Source organism: Myotis lucifugus, unplaced genomic scaffold (assembly GCF_000147115.1).
Source record: "Myotis lucifugus unplaced genomic scaffold, Myoluc2.0 scaffold_191, whole genome shotgun sequence".
Classification (NCBI taxonomy): domain Eukaryota; kingdom Metazoa; phylum Chordata; class Mammalia; order Chiroptera; family Vespertilionidae; genus Myotis; species Myotis lucifugus.
Window position 1 is genome coordinate 2,225,948 of NW_005871239.1, and position 24,295 is coordinate 2,250,242.

Sequence of the window (24,295 nt, forward strand, 5' to 3'; positions counted from 1 at the left end):
TAATTTAAGCAAAATGGCAATACAGTCATCTCTTGGTGTCTGAGAGGCATTGGTTCTATGACCCCTCCCTTCAAATACTAAAATCTGAGGATCCTCGGGTCCCATATGTAAAATGGTATAGCATTTGCATATGACTTATATAACTTATATTTGCATATAGGCTACAGCAGGGTGTGCCTACACATCACTTCACATCATCATGTGGATTCAGCGTAGTGCTTAGTGTATAGCAAACACAGTTTTGTGTTTTGGAACTTTCTGGGGTTTTTAAAAAGATAATTTTGATTCATGGTTGGTTGACTACATGGATGCAATATCCATGGATATGGAGGGCCGACTGTATTGGGTAATTAATGGAATTAGAAGAAAATTTAAGCAAAGATAGGAACCAAGGATCTATGTAGCAGGAACTAACAGCTCAGTGTTGAATTAGTTCCAAATATTTTTCTAATCCTCTGATTCAGGGAGTGCTGTGAAAGTTGGTCAGGGGAAGAGTAAGCAGACTTCCACAATGTAGAAGAGGTAAGTTTCACAAAAGAAATCTAGATTCTGTTTACCAGAAAAAGTGAGAATGAATGTGGAGGAAAAGGTGTGACTGTGGAAAGGTTGTCCTTACAACACCACTTGGCTGTTCTTCCATCTGTCCTTCGTATCCTTTCAGGTCTTCCTGTCACATCCTCCCGCCCATTTTTGAGAACTTCAAGAACCCTGTCTCTTCGCCCAAGTGCTTGTAGTTTTCCTGTATGTTCCCCAATCCTCTAAAAGACTTGTTGGCCAGTGCATATGTACATTTCTCATAATATCTCATCACTCACCTGTCAGATTCTTTGTCTCTCCTGCCACACCTGCTGGAAGGTAAACATCCTTGGGCCATTGCTTCCAGCTCTTGTGTTGAAATTTTCCATGAGCTGTTTTTCCAAAATTCCTGGAGTTAATCCCTCAAGCTATGTTTCTTTTAAGAGCTAATTAAACATGTTTATATGCTGAACAATAAGAGTTTACAGATCAGTAAGTGCCTGTCTTTGGTAATAGAAAGTAATCAAATAGTAAGTATACCTTGGGATCTGTGCTTCCACTTAAGATGTAGAAAGCTGCAAGAGAATGTTGCTCCCACCCTAACAACAAGAAAAAAATAATAACTTTTCTTATACCCATCAGAGAAGGCAACCAAAGGAACTGAAGTCAGAGTGACAAGCCCTTTCAAAGAAAGACAGGAGATATGAACCATCCCACCTTTGGCAGAGTATCGGAGGCTGCCAGTAAAGCAAGTAAGGAAAAATTATTAGTAGTTTAAGCTTTTACCTGACCTGCCAGTTATGTTAGCTTCCAGATTCCTGAATCAGAGACAGAGGACTTAATTACTCACTGTAATAGCATATCCCAGAGCGTCACTATTTGTATTGGTTCCCTGACTGCAGCCCACACTGGGTTGCGTTATAGGGAAGGAACCCTGAGAGCTCAGGGAACCTAAATATTTTATAATGGGTATTATGCATGTGTGCCCTTTGCTCTGGAGGGAGACATATTTATTATAGTAGGAAGTAATCAAAACTGTCTCTCTTCTAGAGAGAGATGGCATTTTCTCTTCTAGAGAGAGATGGTTGAAAAGATAGTCCAGAACACAGGCAGTCTGTCAGGGCCTCTATTCACAGATTATGCCAGGAACACGAGAGACCCAGGAAGAGCTGTCTCCCAACAGAAATCAGCTAAAATTTTAAATAATTCTTTAAAGGGCAAGTGTGGACTAAAAAATACTAGCTTAGAATGAATGGGAGTCCTGACATGCTAGTAGTTCACGTTCACTCAGGAGTGCCTTTCCACCAGCATCTGCAGCGTGTGAATGAGAGTGATTGGGGCAGGAGCCTGGCAGGAAGAGGTTCCTCGGTGACACAGACATGCAGTAGTGGTTGATAGAATGATACTGGGTGGCAGATGTGAAACACTGTCTACTTCCTCAGATGTTTCCTGCTGTGTGAGTAAAAGCGTTAGCCTCTACAGAAGAGAGTGCAAACCTTCCTGCCTCCAAGATCCACTGCCTGTGGTGGAGGAATAAATGTAAAAACCTTTTGCCCCTGGGAGAGACAGAAAACCTTGGGCCCAGGATTCTGTACCAATACCAGAGATCTGTAATTACTGAGAGAAGTGCAAGAACATTTCTCCTGTTCAAACCTATAAGAAGAAGTGGCCCTGTTTCGCTGCCATGGGGGAGGAGGTAGAAATTCTGAGGCCTCACCCTAGGCCTCAGGTGCACAGCCCTACCTAAGCCTGAGAATGCACAAGGAAAACTAAGAATTTCTGCCTCCACCCATCTCGTCAGCTCAGTATCAGATAACAAACAAGAGCCGTTTACCGCTTTGGGAAGGCACAAAACTGTAAATGACACAGGTAAGCAGGACTTGCTAAAAGCTGAGGGAGGAGCAGGAAAACAAACCCTCTGGCACCCAGGTCCTAGTCTAAGTACAGGGTAATAGCAGCCAATCCCTGGAGGAACATGCAGACTGTGGTGCACCAAAGGTAAAAGTAACAACAAAATCTAAGCCTGTTTTTACTAGATTTACTCAGTCCTCCACATGGCCAGGGGTAAATATTATTTATCTGTCTTTACTATTCTCCATAAACTGCAGCATTCAATCTAAAATCTTGACTTAAAAAAAAAAATAACAGAAAGCAGTCCATTGCCAAGAGATGAAACAAATGATAGAATAAAACTCAGAAATGACCCAGATATTGAACTATGGGACAGAAACTTTAAAATAACTATGATTAAAGTATTAAAGGAATTAGTGGAAAAGGTGGGCAACCTACATAAACAGTTGGACAACTTCAGCTGTAATGGAAATGCTAGAAATAAAAGTAACATGATGCCAACAGCAATGAAGAATACCTTTTTGTGGACGCATTAATAGACTTGGCGCAGCTGAGAAAAGAATCTGCACTTGAAGATAAGTCAATGAAAAGTATCCAAAGTGAAATACAAAGAGAAAAAAATGAATAAATACAATAAGACAGATGATTCAAAGCTGTGGGATAAAATCAAATTATCATACATATAACTGGAATTTCAGGAGAAGAGTGAAAAAACAAAGCAGAAGTACTTGGAGAATAAAGGCTAAGGAGTTTTAAAAAATGAATTAAAAATAACAGTTCTAAGAAGCTCAGAGAAGCCTAAGTAGGGTAATTTAAAAATAAAAATACCTAGACACATCATAGTCAAATTACTAAAGACCACAGATAAAGAGACTTTTGTGAAGATAACCAGAGCAAAGAAACAGATTCTCATTCTCTTCTCTTGATTTCTCACTCTCCACTTTTCAACCCTTTGGAAAATAATTAAGCCATTCTTAGCTCAGAGGTCACACAAAAAGACAGGTCATTGGCTGGATTTGGCTTGCTGGACATAATTTTTCAACCCCTCATCTAAAGCAAAAACTAGACTAACACATTATGAAATTCATTCAAATTTAAAATGACAATAACAAATAATAAGGGAGGAAATGGAAGTGTGCTGTAGTAAGGGTCTCAATTTATGTGAAGTGGTATAACACTATTTAGAAATAGGTAAATTGTGATAAATCAAAAATGTATGTAAGCCCTTAGTCATCACTAAAAATAGAGATTTGGCTAATTAGCCAATAGTGGAGATAAAATGGAATCTTAAAAAAACAAAAACACCCAATACAAAAGAAGGCAAGACCATGACAAAAAAAATGGCTCAAATAGAAAATACCTAACAAAATAGTAGACTTAAATCCACCTGTAGCACTACATATATTACTGTAAATGATCTACACACCCCAATTAAAAGGCAGAGATTGTAGATTAGATGTTAAAAGTAGGATTATATACTTTAAAAAATCCCCCAAATTTAAAAGGATGAGAAGATAGATAATTTGCAAATACTAATTAAAAGATAGCTGGAGTGGTAGTTGTATGAACATCAGACAAAATAGTCTGCAGAACAAGGACTATTAGAAGATATAAAGAGGGATATTACATAATGATAAAGAGATCAATTCACCTCTTTTAAAAGGAGATCTTTAGAAGCTGATCTGCAAGGAGAGTTAGATAAATCTATTAAGTAGCTGGATATATCTGCACTCTTAGTAATTGATATAACAAGTAAACAAAATCTATAACAATATAAAAGACCTGAACAATGTTGAACTTTACCTTGTTGACATTTGTAGAACATTCCACTCAACCACAGAAGAAAATACATTGGTTTTTTTTTTTTTTTTGAGTATACATAGAAGATTCACCAAGGTAGATTGTATTCTGGACCATAAATAAATCTAAACTAATTGAAGAGATTGAAATCATACATTTGCTCTATGGCTACAATGGAAATAAAATAGAAGTCACTAATAGATACCTGGAAATGTTCTAAATTTTTAGAAATTAATCAACACACTTCTAAATAACCTTGGTTTAAAGAAAAAGTCATAAGAGAATCAGACAAATTTTGAGATTAAATGCAAATAGACACCCAACATAACAAGATGTGTGACAGCTAAAACAGGGCTTAGATGGAAATTAAAAGGATGATAAGGTAATATGGACAACTTAATGTAATAAATTTGATAAATTAGAGATGGGCCATTGCCTGTTTTGTAAATAAAATTTTTTTTGGAACAAAGCCTCACCCATTTGTTTACATATTGTATATGGCTCAGTAGTTGCAGCAGAGACCACATAGCCCACAAGCCTAGATGTTTACTATCTAGCAATTTAAGAAAAAGTTTGTCAACCCCTGATTTAGGTGAGTTAATCAAATTCCTTAAGAGAGCTAAATACCAGATCTCATGAACAAGTAGACAACATAACATTAATTACTGTATATTTATTGAAGAACTTGAATTTGTAGTTAAAAACTTCTTCAGAAAGAAAGCTCCAGGCTTAGATGGTTTTACTGGCAAATTCTACCAAGTGTTTAAGGAAAAATAATATGAATTCTATACAAGGTCTTCCAAAAACAATAGAAGAGGAAGATGTACTTGCCTGTATTACCTGAGACCAAATCCAGACAAAGTTGTTACGAAAGAAAAAACAACCAGTATCTATCATTTGTTATAGCATGGATGGACATGGAGAGCATTATGCTAAGCAAAATAAGCCGGTTGGAGAAAGATAAATATCACATGATCTCACTCATTTGTGGAATATAATGAACAACATAAACTGATGGTCAAAAATAGATCCAGAGACAGAAAAGCATCAAACCGGCTGTCAAACTTCAGAGGGAAGGCAGGGGAGGTAAGAGATCAACCAAAGGATTTGTATGCATGCATATAAGCATAACCAATGGACACAGTAGGGGGGTGAGGGAATGTGCAGGGGTTGGGGGTGGTTGGGGAGAGGTCAATGTGGGGGGAAAAAGACATATGTAATATAAGTAATACTTTAAACAATAAGGAATTAAAAAAAGGAAATTTGGACACAGGCATGCATGCACGGAGGAAAGACCATGTGAAGATTAAGGCTAAGGGAGAGAAGACAGCCATCTATGGATAAGGAGAGAGGCCTCAGAATGCCGTCAACCCTGTCAACACCTTGATCTCAGACTTCCAGTCCCCAGAACTATGAAACAATAAAGTTCTGTTGTTTAAAAAACAAACAAACAACAAAAAACAACAACCAGTATTCTTCATAGACATGCACACAAAATCTTCAACAAAAATTACCAAATATAATCTAATAATAGATGGAAAAGAGTACATCATAGCTAAGTGGAGTTTATATCAAGGATGCAAGGTTGGCTCAATACTGTCAGGCTTACTTCTTCAATATTTTAGAAAATGTCTGCTAAATACTCAAGTCTAAATAACCATAGTTTATTCTTTCCAGTAAAATGGTGTTCTATGAAAAACAAACAAACGAAAACTTGGCTAGTTTAGCTCTCAATGCAATCACACAATTGCTTTTTCTTAAGATAACATTATACTTTGAAATGCTGCATTGGTTCTTTGTGTACACTTTCCATTTCATCACTTAACATTAAAAAGACATAATTTTACTGCTTCATCAAAGATATTCTTAACTGCCACTGAATTCCTCCCCACCCCCGCCACCAACACTGAAAGTGTCATAATGACTATTAAACCTGCTGAATTAGGGGAAAGAAAAAAGTCTGATGAAATAAAAATCACAAGACAGAGAAATGCCCTTTTTCTACAGTAAAATCTATTAAGTCAAAAATGTATCACTGCCATTTTAGAAATATGGGGAAATCATTTATCCTGGCAATTGTGACTTTACAAACACAGACAAGTTATTTGAGTTTTCCCAAAACATAAATTCTTACCCTATATAATACCCTCTCCTCAAGTAGGTGGGACCTGTGACTTGCTTTCAACCAATAGAATATGGCAAAGGCAATGAGTGTCACTCTCACAACTACATTAAAATATGTGTATATAATACATACATATAGCCATCTTGCTAGCATGCACTAGAGATTCTCTTCACTTCTTAATGGAGTGAGTAGGATTCCTCTAAGCACTGCAGGTAAACTCTGGTCAGCAGCCTGCAAAAATCCTGGGGGCCTCAGACACAGAGCCCAAGGAAATAAATTCTGCCAACAATCTGAATGAGTTTGGAAGTGGATTCTTCCTCACTAAGCCTCTAGATGAGAATGCAGCTTGTGAAACTCTGAGCAGAGGACACCATCAATTCATGCCTGGACTCCTGACTCATAGAAATTGTGAGATAAAAAAAATATGTAGTACAGCTGGCTTGGCTCAGTTGTTGAGTGTCGACTATGAACCAGGAGGTCACAGTTCAATTCCCAGGCAGCTGATCAATGATTCTCATTATTGATGTTTCTATCTCCCCCTCTACCTTTCTCTCAAATCAATAACAAAAATATATTTTAAAAATCTGTAGAACTGATTTTGGCAGTGTGAATAAAACGTAGCCTCTTTTTTCATGGCACATTCTAGTGCATGTGAGATAGAAAATAAACAAGTAATACAAAGATGGGTGATGACCACTATGAAGGAAACTATGTCAAAGGGAAATGGGGAGTAGTATGGGAGACATTTTAAAAAATAGGAAATAGGTAAGGAAGGCACACTGATAAGATATTTGAGCAAAAAAAGAAGAAGAAGCAAGGAAACAAGCCTTACAGTTCTTTGTGAGGAAAAAAATGTTCTAGACCAGTGGTTCTCAACCTGTGGGTCTCGACCCCTTTGGGGGTCAAACGACCCTTTCACAGGGGTCGCCTAAGACCATCGGAAAACACATATATAATTACATATTGTTTTTGTGATTAATCACTATGCTTTAATTATGTTCAATTTGTAACAATGAAAATACATCCTGCATATCAGATATTTACATTACGATTCATAACAGTAGCAAAATTACAGTTATGAAGTAGCAACGAAAATGATTTTATGGTTGGGGGGTCACCACAACATGAGGAACTGTATTAAAGGGTCGCAGCATTAGGAAGGTTGAGAACCACTGTTCTAGACAAAGGGACTAGCAAATGCAAAGGTGCTGAGGTGGGGAAAAGCCTAATGGTTTTTTTGTTTTGTTTTGTTTTGTTTTTAAATTTTGTTTTATTGCTTAAAGTATTATAAAGAGTATTACATATGTCTCCTTCCCCTCCCCCCCTTGACATTCCCCCAGCCTTCCCTACCCCCCAGTGTCTTATGTCCATTGGTTATGCTTATATGCATGCATACAAGTCCTTTGGTTGATCTCTTACCCCTCCCCTCCCGCCACCCAACCCTCCCCAGCCTTCCCGCTGTAGTTTGACAGTCTGTTTGATGCTGCTCTGCCTCTGTAAAAGCCTGATGTTTTTAAGGAACACTAAGGAACTCATTGGCTGGGATGTGAGGAAAGAATAGTAGAAAATGAGGTTGGAGATATAGCCAAAGGTCTTTTCACTCAAGGCTTTATTAGTCATGGCAAGGACCTCACATTCTAAGTGTGATTGGAAACCATTAGACCATTTTAAGTGTCCAGGAGAGTGATGTGACCTGATTTTTCAGTCCAAGTGATCCTTCTATTGCTGAGCAGGGAATAGGCTGAGCTGAATAAGGACAGAAGGAGGAGGATAGTTAGAAGGCTATTGCAGTAATTCAAATGAGAGCTGACAGTATGGCTTGGTCTCGGATGATGAAGGTAGGAGAATTCTGGATATATTTGGAAAGTATAGCTGACAGATTTGCTGATGGATTAAATGCGAGGTGTGAGAGAAAGCGACAAGGCAAGGGTGACACCCAAGAATTTTGGCTGAGCAACTGGAAGGATGGAATTACCATCAATTGAGATACGATATTTCAGGCTGGGAGGTGGAATAGGGAATCAGGAATTTAATTTTTATCTGTTAGGTTTAAGACGCTTGTTAGACATTCAGGTGGCAATGTCAAATAGTCCAAAGGATATACAAATCAAGAGTTGAGAGGAGAGGTTTGATCTGGAGGTGTAACTCAGGAGTTGCCAGGGTGTAGGTAGTATTTAAAGCCACAAGACTGAGTGAGAACACAAGAGTGAACGCAGAAGAGGAAAGCATTTCAATTACTGAACCTAGGAGATGCCAACATATAGGGGTCAGAGAGATGAGGTACTGGGAGACTGGTTTGAATCAGAGAGAGCAATTTGGATGTGAATGGTATTTAAATCCATGGGATTGGATGAGATCACCTAGAGAAGGAATGTAGGATGAAAAGAGATGGAATCCTGGGGGACCCAAGCATTTTAAGCAGCTGCTGGAGAGGTGGAGGAAAACCAAGAGAATATGCTATCACTTTAGTGCCTTTAGGCCAGAGATGGGAGTGTCTCTCCGAGAGTGGATATTTACTTGTATCAGATAAGGTGGAGAGAGAAAGATGTCAAAAAGGTGACTTGGCAGCAAGGGTCATTGGTGTCCTCAAAACAAATTTCATTGTAGAGGTTGTGGAGAGAAGCCAGATTGGAGAGGGTTGCTATATGAATTGGAAAGAATGGAAGAAGGGCTACTGAGAAATTTTGCTACAAAGGTAAGCAGAGAAATGGGGCAGTGGCAAAAGGGGCATGTGAAGCCAGAGTAATTTTTTTAGGATAGGAGTTACTTCAACATAGAATGAGGGGATGATGGAAGGAGGGAAGTTCTTCATAAAGGGGTTCTGACTGGGATCCATCATTTAGGTGGAGGGATTGCTCTTCCATAGGAGGAGAGCCACGTTCTTAGTAGTAAACAGGGAAGAAGGAGAAGGTATAGACAGGTAGACTTGCATAGTTAGTGATGGGAAAATAGAATTTCTGCCTAATTTATTGTGCTGTCAGTGGAGTGTACAAGATTATAAGCTAAAATTGAGACAGGGCAATGAAGTAGGAAGTTTGAGGAGAAAAGAGAAAACGGAGTCAGTTTTGAGTGTAGGAAACTAGATAAAGTTGGTTTGATGGGCATTTGAGGTGGAATCATGAACTTAACATGAATTTACTTTGCTGTGAATGTGATTTTTCTCTAGCTGTGTTCGGCTATTGGGATCCTTATTGGCAGAGAGGAGGCAGATATTTGATTCTTCCATCTTTGCCAAGCAAGCATGATAGGGTAGGAGTGGGAGAATAGGAGTCAAGGGTGGCAGAAAAAGAGTAACTTAGAGCTTATGTTAGTGAGTGACTAAATGATGGGCCCTGGAATAGAAGCCAGACAAATTCTAAATGATATAGGAAGGGTCTAAACAGAGAGAGAATGGCAACATCAATGGATTGAAGACCATATATCGTTGAATCAAGTAATAGACTTGATTCAATTCTTCTGTAATTGGTAGAATTCCCTTGAAGGAGGCCAATAGGAAAGAACTGCTTTTGCCAGAATTTTATTGTCCATGGAGTGTTTGAATGTTTTTGGCTTTGAGGCCACATCAGTCTTGAAGGTTACAACCAAGATTGGTTAGAACATAGTAATAGCAATTTCTGAGTCAGAATTCCAGTTCTCTGCACGTTCCTACCTTTCTGTTCCCTCGTCCTGCAGTGGCAAGTTCTAAAGCACCCAGAACATCTTCCTGTTCTCCCATTACCGAAGTTTATCTCCGATATTATAATGTTGGCTCTCATGCCATTTCCTCTTTTGTGGTTGTATCTGCCCACCTGATCTACTCACTGTTCTGAAATAAAGGTGAGAGCAAGAAGAGGTCTTCTCATTTGTGTTAAAAATATGTTTATTAAACTTGTACATGATGTCTTCTGACTCTGTCTTACTATATCATTTTTGTTTTTGCAAATCTTTTATAAAACTTGTCCTTTCAGAATAACTCAGCTTTTTCTCCCCCAGAACTTTATTCTCTATTCCTTGGGGTATAAACAATAGGCAGCCAGGTTGAAGGCAATACAATTAATTGATACCACATTGAGTTCTGCTCAAAATCATTCCTTCCCACCACATTCAGGAATTGCTACATGAGGAAATAATTACTGAAAATTTTCTGGGATTATGAAAGATACCAGTTCACAAATTCAGGAAGTTTATAAATTCCTAAGCAGATTAAATAAAAAGAAATCCATACTAGACACACAGTGAAACAACAAAATATCAAAGACAATCTTAAAAGTGCAGGAGAAAAAGATGACCAAATACAACAATAATATGTAAGTAGGGGAAGAAGTTAATAGAGTTAGTATAGTTTATGATCCCTGGGAAAAGATAAAGTTATTGATTGATTTTAGGTTATAAAAGGCAATAAGTATGCATTTTTGTAATTTTGAGGGTATCTACTAAAAGAATCAAAAACTTTGACACTATGAGTGGGGGCGGGGGGGCGGAAATTGTAGCATAAAAAATAACCAAAAGAAGACAAGAAAGGAAAATAAAGGAAACATAAAATAGGAGGGATAAATAAGACAGATTTAAACTGAAATGCCAGTAAGTAAGTGCAAATGGACCAAATGTTCAAATTAAATGATTATTAGGCAGGATTAAAAAAAAGCCAATCATATACTTTACAAGAGATATATGTTAAATATACAGAAAGGTTAAGGTAAAAGGATAAAAAAAAGTTATATAATTCAATTTCTAAGTAAGAGAAAACTGGTCAGATAGACATTAAGGCAAAAAGCATAATTAAAGATCACTTCATAATGATAAATGTTTAATTCATCAGTAATTTATAAAAGTTGTAAATGTATAATTACCTAATAGTTTCAAATTATATGCAGCATAAAGTAATAGAAGTTCGTAAGTTTTCCATCATATTCAATTTTTAAGTAAGTAATTAATAGAGCCAATAGAAAAAAAATAAGGGAAGATAATTGAAGATTTAAACAATGTCATTTGTAAATGACTAACTTCCTTCACCAAACTGCAAAATACACGTTCTTTTCCAGCACACATGGGACATGTATAAGAGGTGACATGTGCTGAGCCATAAAGCAGGCCTCAATAATTTAACAACTAAAACCATACAGTGCATGTTCTCTGACCACAGTGCAATTAATCTAGAAATCAACAAAATGATAACTAGACATGTAGCATTAAGGAGCTGATATACAAGTCTGTGTTTGAGATAAAAATTCATGAGCCATCCAGCTCACTAGTAGCAAAACTTGGAATTAAACCTGAGTCACCTTCACATCCATTTAGAGCAGTGGTTCTCAACCTTCCTAATGCAGTTCCTCATGTTGTGGTAACCCCCAATTTCATTGTTACAAATTGAACATAATTAAAGCATAGTGATTAATCACAAAAACAATATGTAATTATATATGTGTTTTCTGATGATCTTAGGCGACCCCTGTGAAAGGGTTGTTTGACCCCCAAAGGGGTCGCGACCCACAGGTTGAGAACCACCGATTTAGAGGGATGATACCAAAAAAAGTCTTTCCTGTCCCTAACATTTCATTTTGCACATGTAAAAACAATACTAAAATGACCTATTACTGGATTTTTAAGTAAGAGAATTCAAACATCTTTCCCACTTAGAGCTGATTCATATTCTAACACTTTATGGTTTGCAGGTTGTAATTTCATAATCTCTTAAAATCATCCTTATTTTTCTTCTATTAATAAGATATATTAATGGAAGCTTATCCAAGATTCCATTTGGATAACCCAGAGTCCGTCCTTATATAGACCTCAAGAGCTATTAAAAAACAGATGCAGAATCTGGAGTCTTGTGAAATAGTCCAGACGGCCCTCCTGACTTAGAGTAGGCAAAACTTCACGTCAGCTGCTTAATCAAATAAAACACTCACTTCCTCCGACATCAGATGCAGCCTGGAGTTTCTGTTTCCCATGGGGATATTTTATATAGTTAGGAAGCCTATTTTTGAAGAATTAATTTTCCTCACATTTAAACCTATTTCCTTGTTTGAGATACAACATAACCAGATAGCCAGTCCTTTGTTCCATGAATGTCCTGAAAGTCTGGTTTATTGTAAGTAGAGTGACTAATGCATTTAAATCTCTTCCCAAAGTTACTGGGACTGGACTGTGAGGATACACCAGCCAGCTGTAAATGGTCTTGACCAATGTGAACAGTAAGTAAATCCCAAATGAGACAGTAAGGTAGGATTATTCTTGTTTCTAAAGATACACTTGGGGAGGGGAGGAAGCTATTGGAAGATAGTTTTCCTAAAAATAGTCTAATGAAAGTGTCAAAGAAACTCTCATGTTTGCTTAAGGGAATTAAGAATAGTTATATATCCAGAAACATCCGGGAGAGGCAGTATTGTACAGTGGTTAGAGAATGGGCTTTGGATTTGGACTGATAAATGTTTGAGTCCTTATTCTTCCAATTATTAGCTGTGTGATATTGTAAAGTTACTTAACAATCTTTACGTTTTAGTTTTTTCTTTGTTGAAAATACTGCTCACCACACAGTGTTGAAGATTAAATGGGAGAATTTATAGTAAGCCTTTGATAAAAGTCATCTTAGAGGTGGGTTCATTTATTAGAAATTTTTTCCTATTAGCACAGTCATACTTTCTTATAACAAGAATTCAGAGAATACAGAAATATACAAAGAATGCAATAGCTGCCTCTCTTCCCTCCAGCTCTAATTCTACAGTCACATGGTAGCCACTATTAACACTTTGCATTTGATCTTGTAAATATTTCACTTATTAGGGTTTGAATGCCCATGTCAATAGATGTGTTTCTATTTTATTTACTTTTTCTTTTCATATATAACATTAGAATATTTCCCCTTCACTTTCTGGTGTTAAATCAATATTTAGTATTTACACTGAGATCAGGAAGGAGATGTTTTTTAGTCCTCACCGCAGGACATGTTCATTGATTCTGAGAGAGAGAGAGAGAGGTGAGAGAGAATATCGACTGGCTGCCTTCCATAAGAACCCCCGCCGGGGATCAAACCCGAAACCTGGGTATGTGCTCTAAACAGGAATTTAACCCGCCTTTCAGTATACAGGACGTGGCTCCAACCAACTGGGCCACACTGACCAGGGCTGTAGTTGATTTTTTATACTTGGGCTTGCTCCTCAAACCTGAACATTGAAAATTGACATACTTACACCTACAGTGTCCTTTGTTTGGCTGAAAAGAACACCCCCCTCCCCCCCCCCCCCCGTGATGTCCCAGAGGGCAGTGCTTCAGAGCACCATTCAGTACTGAGTAGCCCTCCCCCAGATGTCCTGCTGAGGGAGGACTCCCCCTCGTGTCTGACTACATAATAAATTAGAAAATATGCAGTAATTACAATACTTGCAAATGGCATAATTGATTCTCTGAGGTTTCATGAAACATATCTTTAGATCACATCATTCAGTCATTTACATTCATTCCTTCAACAAACAAACATCTGGCACCTGCTAAGTGCCAGACCCTGAGCTAAGTGTTATGGATATAAAGTCAAATCAGGTATGACCCATTACCTGAAGGCCCCAGGAGGCTAGGGAATCCCAGATGAGGATCAGCTAAATCTCGCTGAGGACCAGACAACTTTCTAGGGAGAGGATGCTTGAGCTGAATTTTGAACTATGAGTATAAATTGCTAAAGGAATTTCCAGGGAAAGAAAGAGCATGAGTGATGACGGTACCCATGGCATTGTTTCTGCATGCACCAGGTCAAGAGCAAGAGTTACATATGGAATGAAGGGTATTTGGAGAAAGGAAGTCTAGGGGGCCACAGAGGAACAGGAACCAGATACTGCAAAGTTTTAATCAAACTAATGAGCTTGAATTGTGACTCATAGGTTATGAATTTAGGTTACAAACTTATTAGGTGATTACCCCCTCTCAGGAATAAAATAAAAAAAGAAAACTTCAAATATTTCTATTTTGATGAAAGAGAAAAAATTAAACATCTATGATGGATTGAGGGTAAAGCCTATGATCTTCCTTCCCAACATGATAATTACAATCATTTTAGAATAATAGTTCCTTTCTACCAGCCTCTCTGTGTTAGCGTAAGTAGATTAAACCCTCTGGGGACCTCAAAGTTGTAGGTGAATATTTTATCCTGGAAATTATAACAAATTAGAAACTATGGGGCTAAGTCATTTCCTGAAGTATTTTTCCAGGCTATTAGAATACCCTTTATTCCATGCAATGTAAGACACTCAAAATGGGGCCTGAGTTAGTAAACCTCCCTTAGCATTTTATTTATTATAGCTCCAGGAAACAACTTGGGTATAGGAAAAACAGAGACCAATATCTGCACATCCGTTTTCTTTCTTTAGTTTGGCTTCAGAGAGCTCCAATATCTCTCTATTTTTCTAGAAGACTGGATCTTTGAGAAACAGATTCCCACAATGAAATCTTAATGTAATTCAAGAAGTCAGAAAGGGTGAAATTTATTTTTAGATGTTTTCTTATTTTAAAATGCAGTAAAAACATTTTGTCTGTTGGTTTTAATACCCCTTTATGTGTTTCTAAAGTTATGTTCTGGTTTACCTTGAGGTTTTAGACTGCTAACGTTTCAGAAGATCATCGGTATTGATATGCTTATTTCTAATTCTCTATGTGTGGTGGTTGCTGCAGAAGTGGTCGACAATGAAGTGATTCTGTTCTAAACCCCACAAAAATATTGCCTCATAATACCTAGTATTTATTTGGTTTCTCCATTGACAATGCCCTTTCCCATACATTCCCATACATTTACAAGCTAGAAAAGTAATTCAGAGATTCCAATGAGTAGATCCCAAACTTAATTCATTCTTCTCTCTCATCACCTAGGAGAGCTTTTCATAAAATAGATTCATGAGCTTCACTCCCCTACTCAACCTCCAAGACACTGCTTTAAAAGTTTATAAAAGCTGCCCAGATGACACTGATAGAATGAACTCCATTGGAAACTCCTGTTTAAGGAGACTTTTCTAGAACTCTTAAGGAACAGAGCTAGAACTCAAACCAAAGATGCTGACTGCAAGTCATAGGTGTTTCCCATAGATCACAAGTCAGGGAGAAGACAGGGTCTGGGAAGGTGGATATAGATGGATGTGGGTTGACGTTTAAAAGGTAAACGTTAGAGCAATTTTTCTTCAAAAAAGAGCTTTTAAAAGTGAAGATGATTGTTCTTTTCCAAGATTCTAGAAATCATCTCAAATGCAATTATTATAAACATATAAGATGTCATGTCTAACATTGAGAGCATAAAATTTTAAAAATGAAACTCACCGAAAAAAACCACTACCTACCAGACAGTAATGTCTTCATTTTCCTTTTCCTTCTCATAATTATTGACAGACATGCGTTATAAAAAGAATTTAAGTATTGGTGGGAAAGAATTTGAGAGTTATTTCTAGTAATCCCTTGTTCCCTTAATGGTCTGGTATCAGATTTTTTAAAAATGTGTATCTGACTTTATTTTGTTAACACTTGCTCTAATCTTAACTTCATAAATTGGAGGCTTTCCATCCCCACTCATATAAGGGGAAATCTGGGAGCTGGGCTGCCCATTGCTGTTGGCCCCCTGAGAAAGGTCTTTAGCTTTTCATCTACTAGAGAAAATAATGATTTGTATAGCTCTCAAGTGTCTTTTTATTTATTTTTTTAAGTCTTCATTGCTGAAAATATTACATATGTCCTCCTTTCCCCCCATTAACCCCTTCTAGCCCACCCCCGGCCCCCTAACCCAGACTTTCATCACCCTATTGTCTGTGACCACGGGTTATGCACATATGCATACAAGTTCTTTGCTTGATCACTTTCAAGTGTCTTTTTAAAATGGGGTTTATTTTTCTTTGATGATATATTTCAACTCACATTTTATATTTTCTGAATGAGTAATCTTGGAGGTAAATGCCCTTTATAAGTATGGATGACAAGCAGTTGAATAGACGAAACTTCTAAAGAAACCATTTTGCACCTTTAAAAAAATTTTTTAAAAACTTCTTTCTAAATGAAAACTCACCCACACATTCTTATTTTATGTTTTTGGATTTTCAGATCTTGTTACCTTTTAAAGAAAAGCATAGTCTTAAACAACAGTCAAAATATATATTAACAGAAGTTCAGTGTATGTTCATGTAATTTTAGAGCTTGGCTATGTATGTGCATGTGTATGTATGTGTGTATCTACGTCTATGTATGTGTGTTTTGGGTACCAATATATTTAAGAAACTCTTTTAAGAGAAAAATATACCCTTAACTAGCTTGTTTATATTTTGCTTTTATTGATGAAATTTAGCATAATGAGTAGTTTATTCTGTTTCTCTGTTTTAACTTGTTTTGGTTGTTATTACTGCTCTCTCATGGTTACCAAAAGGAATATTTGTAAATATTTGTAACATCAGGAATCTTGTTTCATCTTTGGTTTAACAGTCTAAAATTCTTTAGAATACAAATAAAAATCCCAGAACACTTAAGAGTGTTGAAGAAGTGGTAATTAAAATAGTAATTTGAACCCAGGACCTTGTACATCGTAGTACAGATTGAATGCTGTACTGCCCATGGTCAGGGTAGTGGTGGACCTCAATTCCATAAATATTGTATATCCACCAGGGGCTTCTTGTTGGCAAATGGAGTGTATATGTGCATGTATGCATTTTTCTGGGGGTCAGACTCTTCGTGTTCTTTACATTGTCTAAGGATTTCATAACCCCAAAAGACAGAAAACTACTAGAGTAAAAAGTTACAAGATAAATGTGTCCATTTCACTCTCTAATTTAGACTTTCCAAACATCACTTATGTATCAGTCAGGTTTCTCCAGAGAAACAGAAACAATAGGATATTATAACATGTAGAGATGTATAAGTATATAGGAGGAGATTTATTATCGACTCACGTGGTTACGGAGGCTGAGAAATCCCTTGATCTGGAGTCTGCAGGCTGGAGAGCCAGGACCGAGGGTGACGTGATTCAGTCTGAGCTCGAAGGTCTGAGAATGGGGGACTGATGGTCTAAGTCCCAATCTGAGTCTGAAAGCCCAAGAACCAGGAGCGCCTATGTCTGAGGGCAAGTGAAAACAGATGTCTCAACTCAGGCAGAGAGAGCACCCTTCCTCTGCCTTTTTGTTCCATTCAGGCCCTCAATGGATGGCATGATGCCCTCCAAGTCAAATACTAATCTCTTCCCTCACAGACAAACTCAGAAATAATGTTTTACCAGCTCTCTGGACATCCCTTAGGCCAGTCAAGTTGACACATAAAATCAAACACCACCACTTAATTGCCTGAAACATAAATTCATCTAACTTTCTCTTCTACCTCTTAAGACCTAGGTGCCAGTCAATAAATGAAAGAAACTTTATTGACATGGTACAGGCATATGACTAAAGCAGAGAAAGTACAATCCAATGTCATTTTATGAGAGTGATGTGTTCCTAAAGACTTGGCAAAATTCAAAACTTGCATATTTCATGTCTAAATGCTCCCTTAGGACTGACAAAAATGTTTTACTAGCAAGAGTGGCTAAGACATGTATGAATAGCATAAACACAGTTGGAAATCCATTCACCTCTCCTCCAGCTCAAAATTATAATTCTTCAATATTAATAAAAATTCTAAATTTGTGCTGAAAATGAAACTTTATTATTTTTTCAAATTATAAGAGAAAGTTTGCTTAGAAAGTCATAGAGGTAGTGAAAGTGAGCTGTAGACGAAATGGACTAAGGAAACACATTACAGAGGCAGAAGAAGGGCCCTTGGAGTTTGGGAGAGGGAAAGGGAAAGGTATGTGTCTTGGGAGAAAAAGAGGGGGAAGGGAAAGGCACAGGTGTACTCTGGAGAGGGAGAGGCATTGAAAGTGAAACTTCATTGATATTTCAATGTCAGCCTTTTCAAGTTAATACAATTCTAATTTGCATATATTTGCATTAGGTATGTTGCATTGTGTATAATAAATTGAAAATTCATCCTTTCTAATTATTAGGATGCTCAACATTTTAACTCAATTTTACCTCTTGTAATATATTATTCATAAATAATTTTGCACAGTTGATAGTGCTACTAACACCACTGTTGGTACAATTACTGTAATTAATGACTCAGCCAGTCTATAAAGGGAAATACATTTCTTTTGTTGTATTGCTTTTATATTTTTTAGCTGTCTGACATTTGAGGAAACCAAACGGGAAGGATAGAATCCAATAAAATACCAGTTTGGAACAGATTTGAAAATATTTGGTTCCAATTATGGTTTTCATACAGTGCGTGTATGTGTATATGTATAATTTTCATTTTGATTCAGTCATCTATGGAAAATTTTAATTAACATTTGAAGATGGTTTGAGGTACAGCACTTTAGGCTATTCATTTTGATTCTTAACTCGTGGTTTCCCGCCTCTACCTGACAGAGAGGAGAGTATAAATTCTCCTTGGTTTGTCTATTACATACCGGTTACAATATGTGTAAGTAAAACCTTTCAGGGGGGTGTAATAAAAATTAGGTGGAATAAGTCTTTTCTTGCATTTGAGCAATTTGAATTTTAAAGATACATCATATTTTGACTTTTAGGTTGTTTTGGCCTAAACGTGTGAAGCTTCTTTACATAACAGTTAGTTAACCAAAAGTGGCATGTTTGGTTTTCAGATACAAATAACATTGATTGTTTTAAGTAATGGGGTCTTTCTGTAAATACACACAGAAAAGGAATAAGGAAAAGAGGTGTCTAGGGCCTCATGGGAACCATGTAACAGGAATAGAACTGGAAGTCATGTAAAAACAGCCACAGAGACGCATATCTGAGCTACATGACAATCAGAATGTAATTTGAGAACTAGGAAGTTTATATTGCCCAAGATCCAATTCTAGCCTTATGGAGCCATCATGTCGTCCTCAATAGCAGAAGTTCATGCAGCCCAACTGCAGTGCTCTGCTGTTATTGCTCCTCAGCTGTGGGTATGGTCTCTAGAAAGTCACCCTTAGGTAGCTCTTCTTTGTGTTCCCATGGTGTTCACTGGGTCTTGCTATTGTGATATTTGACACATTGTATTTTAATCCTCGTTTTCTAGTCAGACAGCTCTATGAAATTGTGAAGTCATGTCTGCTTTGGTCATCTCTGTATTCCTAGCTGCTGGCTTGTCTCTGTCGTTTTTTAGTCTTTGCTTCCCTTATCGGCTGCTTTTTAAAAATATATATATATTTTTATTGATTTCAGAGAGGAAGGAAGAGGGAGAGAGAAATAGAAACATCAATGATGAGAGAGAATCATTGATTGGCTGCCTCCTGCACGCCCCCTACTGGGGATCAAGCCCAAAACCCGGGCATGTGCCCTTGACCAGAATCAAACCCGGGACACTTCAGTCCACAAGCTGACACTCTATCCACTGAGGTATACCAGCTAGGGCTATCTGCTGCTTTTGATTGACTTTCTTTTTAGGATTCAAAACGTTCTCAAGGGGGGAATTAAATTTGTTCCTGTGGTCACCATCTCCTCTGTGAGGTAGAGCTTTTGTGCCAGCTTACTTACTTTATAGGCTGTTGGTGTACACAGTGGCTGCCCTGATCCAACAGCTGAGGCCAAATCAATGAGTGTGGTATCAGCATAGCAGTTGATGTAGTCATGTTTGTCAGGGGGTCACTCTGAGACTCGGGCTGTCCAGTACAAGAGATCACAGCTCACACTCCCAAAACTTGAGAGATTAAATGCATATATAACGTAAATCAGTTATCATTCAGCCACTTCTCTATGAACTACTTTCTTTTAGACTAAAGAGCTAATATTTCTTTTGGGAAGAAGTATGAGCTCAGCTTTCAATGCGCAAAAATTTCATTTCCTTTATTAACAATCTTGGTAACAAGAACGTTGCTGAGAAATAGGGCACAGTTACGCATGAAACTCCAATCTACTGGTGTATCAACTTCAAAAGAATACATTTTTTTAAGAAAAAGTTTTTTCGTTTTTGGCACTTTGGGTGACTAATTTATACTCTATAATTTGTTTTTGAGATAAGCCAAATTCACCAAAATTAGGCCCGCTTGACCCTACCTTTAGTTACATTCATTCCAAAGAAGCATCTTCTGACCACACTGGCACTTCAAAATGTTTGTTTATTTCTTTGTCTCTGATCACCTAGCTCTTTAGAACCTTTCTTATTACCTGAGGAGCTAGGAAACAGCACAAGGTATTTTAGCTACTGTGATGTTTAATTTATTTGTCAGATTGGCTAGCCTATGGTGCCCAGCTGTTTGGTCAAACACCAGTCTCAATATCACTGTGAAGGCATTTTGTAGACATGATTAACATTTAAACCAGTAGACATTGCCAAAAGCAGATTATCCTCCACAGTGTGAGTGGGTCTCATGCAATCATTTGAAGGCTTTCGCAGAAAAGACTGAGGTCCCTGGAGGAGGAGGAAGTTCTGCTTCCAGACTCAGGACTGTAGCATCAACTCCTGCTGGGTCTTCCAGCCTGCTGCCTGCCCTGCAAATTTCAGACTTGCCAGCCCCCCACGATCACATGGGCCCCAATTCCTTAAAAGGAATCTCTCCCTCTATGTACCAGTATGTGTATATATTACACACACACACACACACACACACACACACACACACACACACACTGCATTGATTCTATTTCTGTGGAGAATTCTGCCTAATACATGTACTATCAGCCTTATTAGTGAAGTGGGATTATTCACCCTCCTGGGAATAAAGTAGATCAATTATTCTAAAACAATGGGCCAACGAAAGTGTCCCCTTCCCTAGTCTCAACCAGAGAGCCTTGACTTTTATTTATTTTATATATTAGAAGATGGTGTAAATGGTGCTTTAAAAATTCCACTGCTAAAAATAAAGCTTGGAAATTAGAGGGCTATGTTAGGATGGACCAATTTCTCAAAGTGTGGCATCTTCAGGACATCATAAAAATAAAAGGCCAAGAGGCATCATGACCAAAACGACCAAACGACCGGTCGCCATGAGGTGGCATTGACCACCTCAGTCCGGGTCCGGTGGGTGGCGGTGGTGGCTGGAGCAAAGCAGCCTGGGTCCTGGGTGCCTGGCAGCAGCTGGAGCGAAGCAGTCTGAAGGAAGGCCTATTCTTGCATGAATCTTCGTGCATTGGGCCTCTAGTCCTATATAATAAAAGCGTAATATGCAAATTGACCAAATGGCCAAACAGCAGAATGACCATCAGACGACCATCTGGGACCACACTATGACACCTACTAGTGCCAGGCCAGCCAAGGCAGGTGTGATGTGATCGGTCAGGGGCTGGGCCTTCGTCCCATGATCGCCCCACAGAGGGAGGACCAGGCCACTGACCGGCAGGCTGTGGTGGGTGGGTGGGGTCTCCCTCTGCGAGGGCAGCTGGAGGAAAGCCCAGGTCCTGGGTGCCGGTAGCCCTAGGGAAGCCCTGGTCCAGGTGCTGGAGGGAAGCCGGTGCCGGCAGCTGGGGGAAGGAAGGCCTACTCCTGCACGAATTTCATGCATTGGGCCTCTAGTTTTAAATAAACATTTCAGTGTAATTTTTGACTGATGAAGAGGTAATATCCCAAAATGTATTCAATATATTTTTTGTAGCCTATAAAGATATTTTCTCTCTGATAAGGATTTGTCAGGACATATCTCTTTCTAGTAGCTTGATTCTACCAGCTCTGTAAGTTCTATAGGTAAGAAAATATAATTGACTTTGCTTCCTAGATGAAAGTCCATCTTCTTGAGTGGGCTTTCACTAGTGCAGCAATCTCTAAAATCATGAAAGGCAGGGAATGTGTATTGTATCATACTCCCAACTTGTTTTTACAGGATTGGTGAAAATACTGAACCAAGATGTGGACACAGGACCAGGGGCTGGGTGGATTCTCTTTGGTGGTTGGGACGGAACTTGAGAAGGAAGGAGAAACTGGACTGATGCTCATGAGGTTCTACAGCAGTGGCGGCAGGTGTGAGGGGAAGTAAAACCTGTGCTGTTGTGGGTTGAAGTTTTGATAACATTGTGGTAGCAGAACACAGCGGTGGGCTTAAAAGAATTCTATTTTTTAGCTGGAATTTTCAGCAGATATTATGTCAAAATCCTCTTCATCATTTAGTAGCACTGTTTGTTTGGGATTAATATAAGATACACCTTGTCATGGAAATGGCCTTCCGGAAATAGCTGATAAGCTGGGCCCTTACTACCTGGCTCTGGTAACCATGAGGTTTTAAAGTGTCTCTGAGCTAGAAGGCCATCATGTTGGCTTTTCTGTAGATGGGGAAGGGGATTCGGTGGGCAAGTAGGATCCTGAACAGAGATAAATTGGGGGAAGAAAGTTGGGGGGGGGAGAAGGGGGAGATTGAAGCTTTGCCCTTAATTCACAGAGAGTGTGTGACTCTGGCTTAAAGTAAAAAGCTTCAGGTGGTCATCTGGCAGTAAAAGATTTCTTTTAATTCCACCTGTTCTTGAACCTGTAAGCAATCACAGAATTCCAGTCCAAATCAAAGGTACAACACACCAGAGTTATATAGCAGGCCACTTTCTATTCCAGCTGTAACCACTTTCCACAGTGTGCAGGCCTACAATAAGGGACTATACAATTTGGCAGGTGTCACCTTTAACGTTCCCTCAGTGGAACGAGGTACACCTTTATTAAAAATGTAGGGAAATTTTAGTAATCTACAGTTGGAAGAAATGATTAGTATTGCCTTGTTTTATACAGTGCACAAGGACCATTGACTACACTGCGAAGCTTGTAAAGGAGGTACTTTGCTTTGTAAACTGCTTTAAATAGTCACTGTTCAGGCCTTTTGGTTTTCCCATTTCATCTGCCTCATGATTTATTATTCTTTTCCATCCGTGGCCCCATTTAGGACAAAACATTTTAGCCAGGAAAGAGCAGAACATTCAGTCTAACGCTCTCATTTTACTGATGCCAGGCATGAATGATCTTCCAGTCCCGGAGCGAGTCTGATGGAGCTCTGGAACCAGACTCCTGCTCTCACCACTGCGCCATCCTGTCGTCCTTTATCATCTGTCTAAGAAGCCTCATTTCACATTTCCCAATCCTACTGTTCCTGAAGCAAAACAAAGTCAGTCCCTCAGACCCTGAAGTAGGATAAAGCAAATGTGAAGGTAAAACTCTAGGAGCTCCATTGCAAAGGAGGGTATGATTTATTACTACCAGCAATATGACCACAGGTAACATTCACCGAGGGCTTGCTGTGTTGCAGGCACCACACCAAGTGCTTTACGTGCACTGTCTCATTTGATCCTCACAACCAGCCGATGAGCAGGTCTACTATTATTCCTCGCTTGCAGTTTGAAAACTGAGGCTTGAAGGATAAGAAACGTGTCCCAAACCTACACAGGTAGAACCAAAAGTTAAGCACAGGCCCTGTGGCTCCAGAGCTCATGTGCTTCCCTGCGACACGGATTGAGTAAAAGCAGACAGACATTCCAGTTGGGTTGCAGTAGTGACTGAAGCAAAACAATTGCTACAAAAGGTAAATAATGAGACAACAAGACACCCATGGGCACCTGCTCCTGCCTTACCTCATGTTTGTGAAAATATGTACATTGTAAGGGGCTGGTGTCTCCATGATTTAACTTCTTATCTTTGTAAATAACTTACATACACGTAGGATCGGAAGGAACCTCAGAGTGGACCTATCCAGCTTTACTAGGCAAAGCCTCCCTTCTTCAGGATCCCTGCGAGAAGCCTGCAATCTTTGTTGAAGGCTAGTCTGTGAGAGAGGGCTTGTCCTTTGAGAGTCTGCTGTGGTTGTTTTTTCTTGTCCTGAGCCAGACGGAGCCCACTGCCCCTGTCCCCTTGCCCGCAGCCCTGGCCTGAGCTGTGAAGTAGAGGGGACCAGCCTGCAGCCTCTGCCCTCCGAGGCCCTGGAAGGACTGCCTCTTGTCTCTCCCCAGCCTTTGTCCTCATCAAGTTACAAATCCCCAGAGCTCCTCAGACCTCCGTGTTTTCCAGATCCCCCACCATTTATTGGGTGTCTTCTTCCAGGACAGAGTCTGGCTTTCCCCCTACGTC

The 24,295-nt window shown here is 38.8% G+C and overlaps 1 long non-coding RNA gene across 2 annotated transcripts; it reads left to right on the plus strand.

Annotated features, from left to right (window-relative positions):
• The first annotated feature begins 261 nt into the window (after window positions 1-261).
• Window positions 262-23,376, plus strand: LOC111827609. Of its 2 annotated transcripts, XR_002831235.1 has the most exons (5): window positions 262-522; window positions 662-855; window positions 1,159-1,268; window positions 12,403-12,465; window positions 23,187-23,376. It is a non-coding gene; the product is annotated as an uncharacterized LOC111827609 (long non-coding RNA). The 2 variants fall into 2 exon arrangements; XR_002831236.1 differs by lacking the exons at window positions 262-522; window positions 662-855 and adding an exon at window positions 1,020-1,046.
• The last annotated feature ends 919 nt before the right edge of the window (window positions 23,377-24,295 follow it).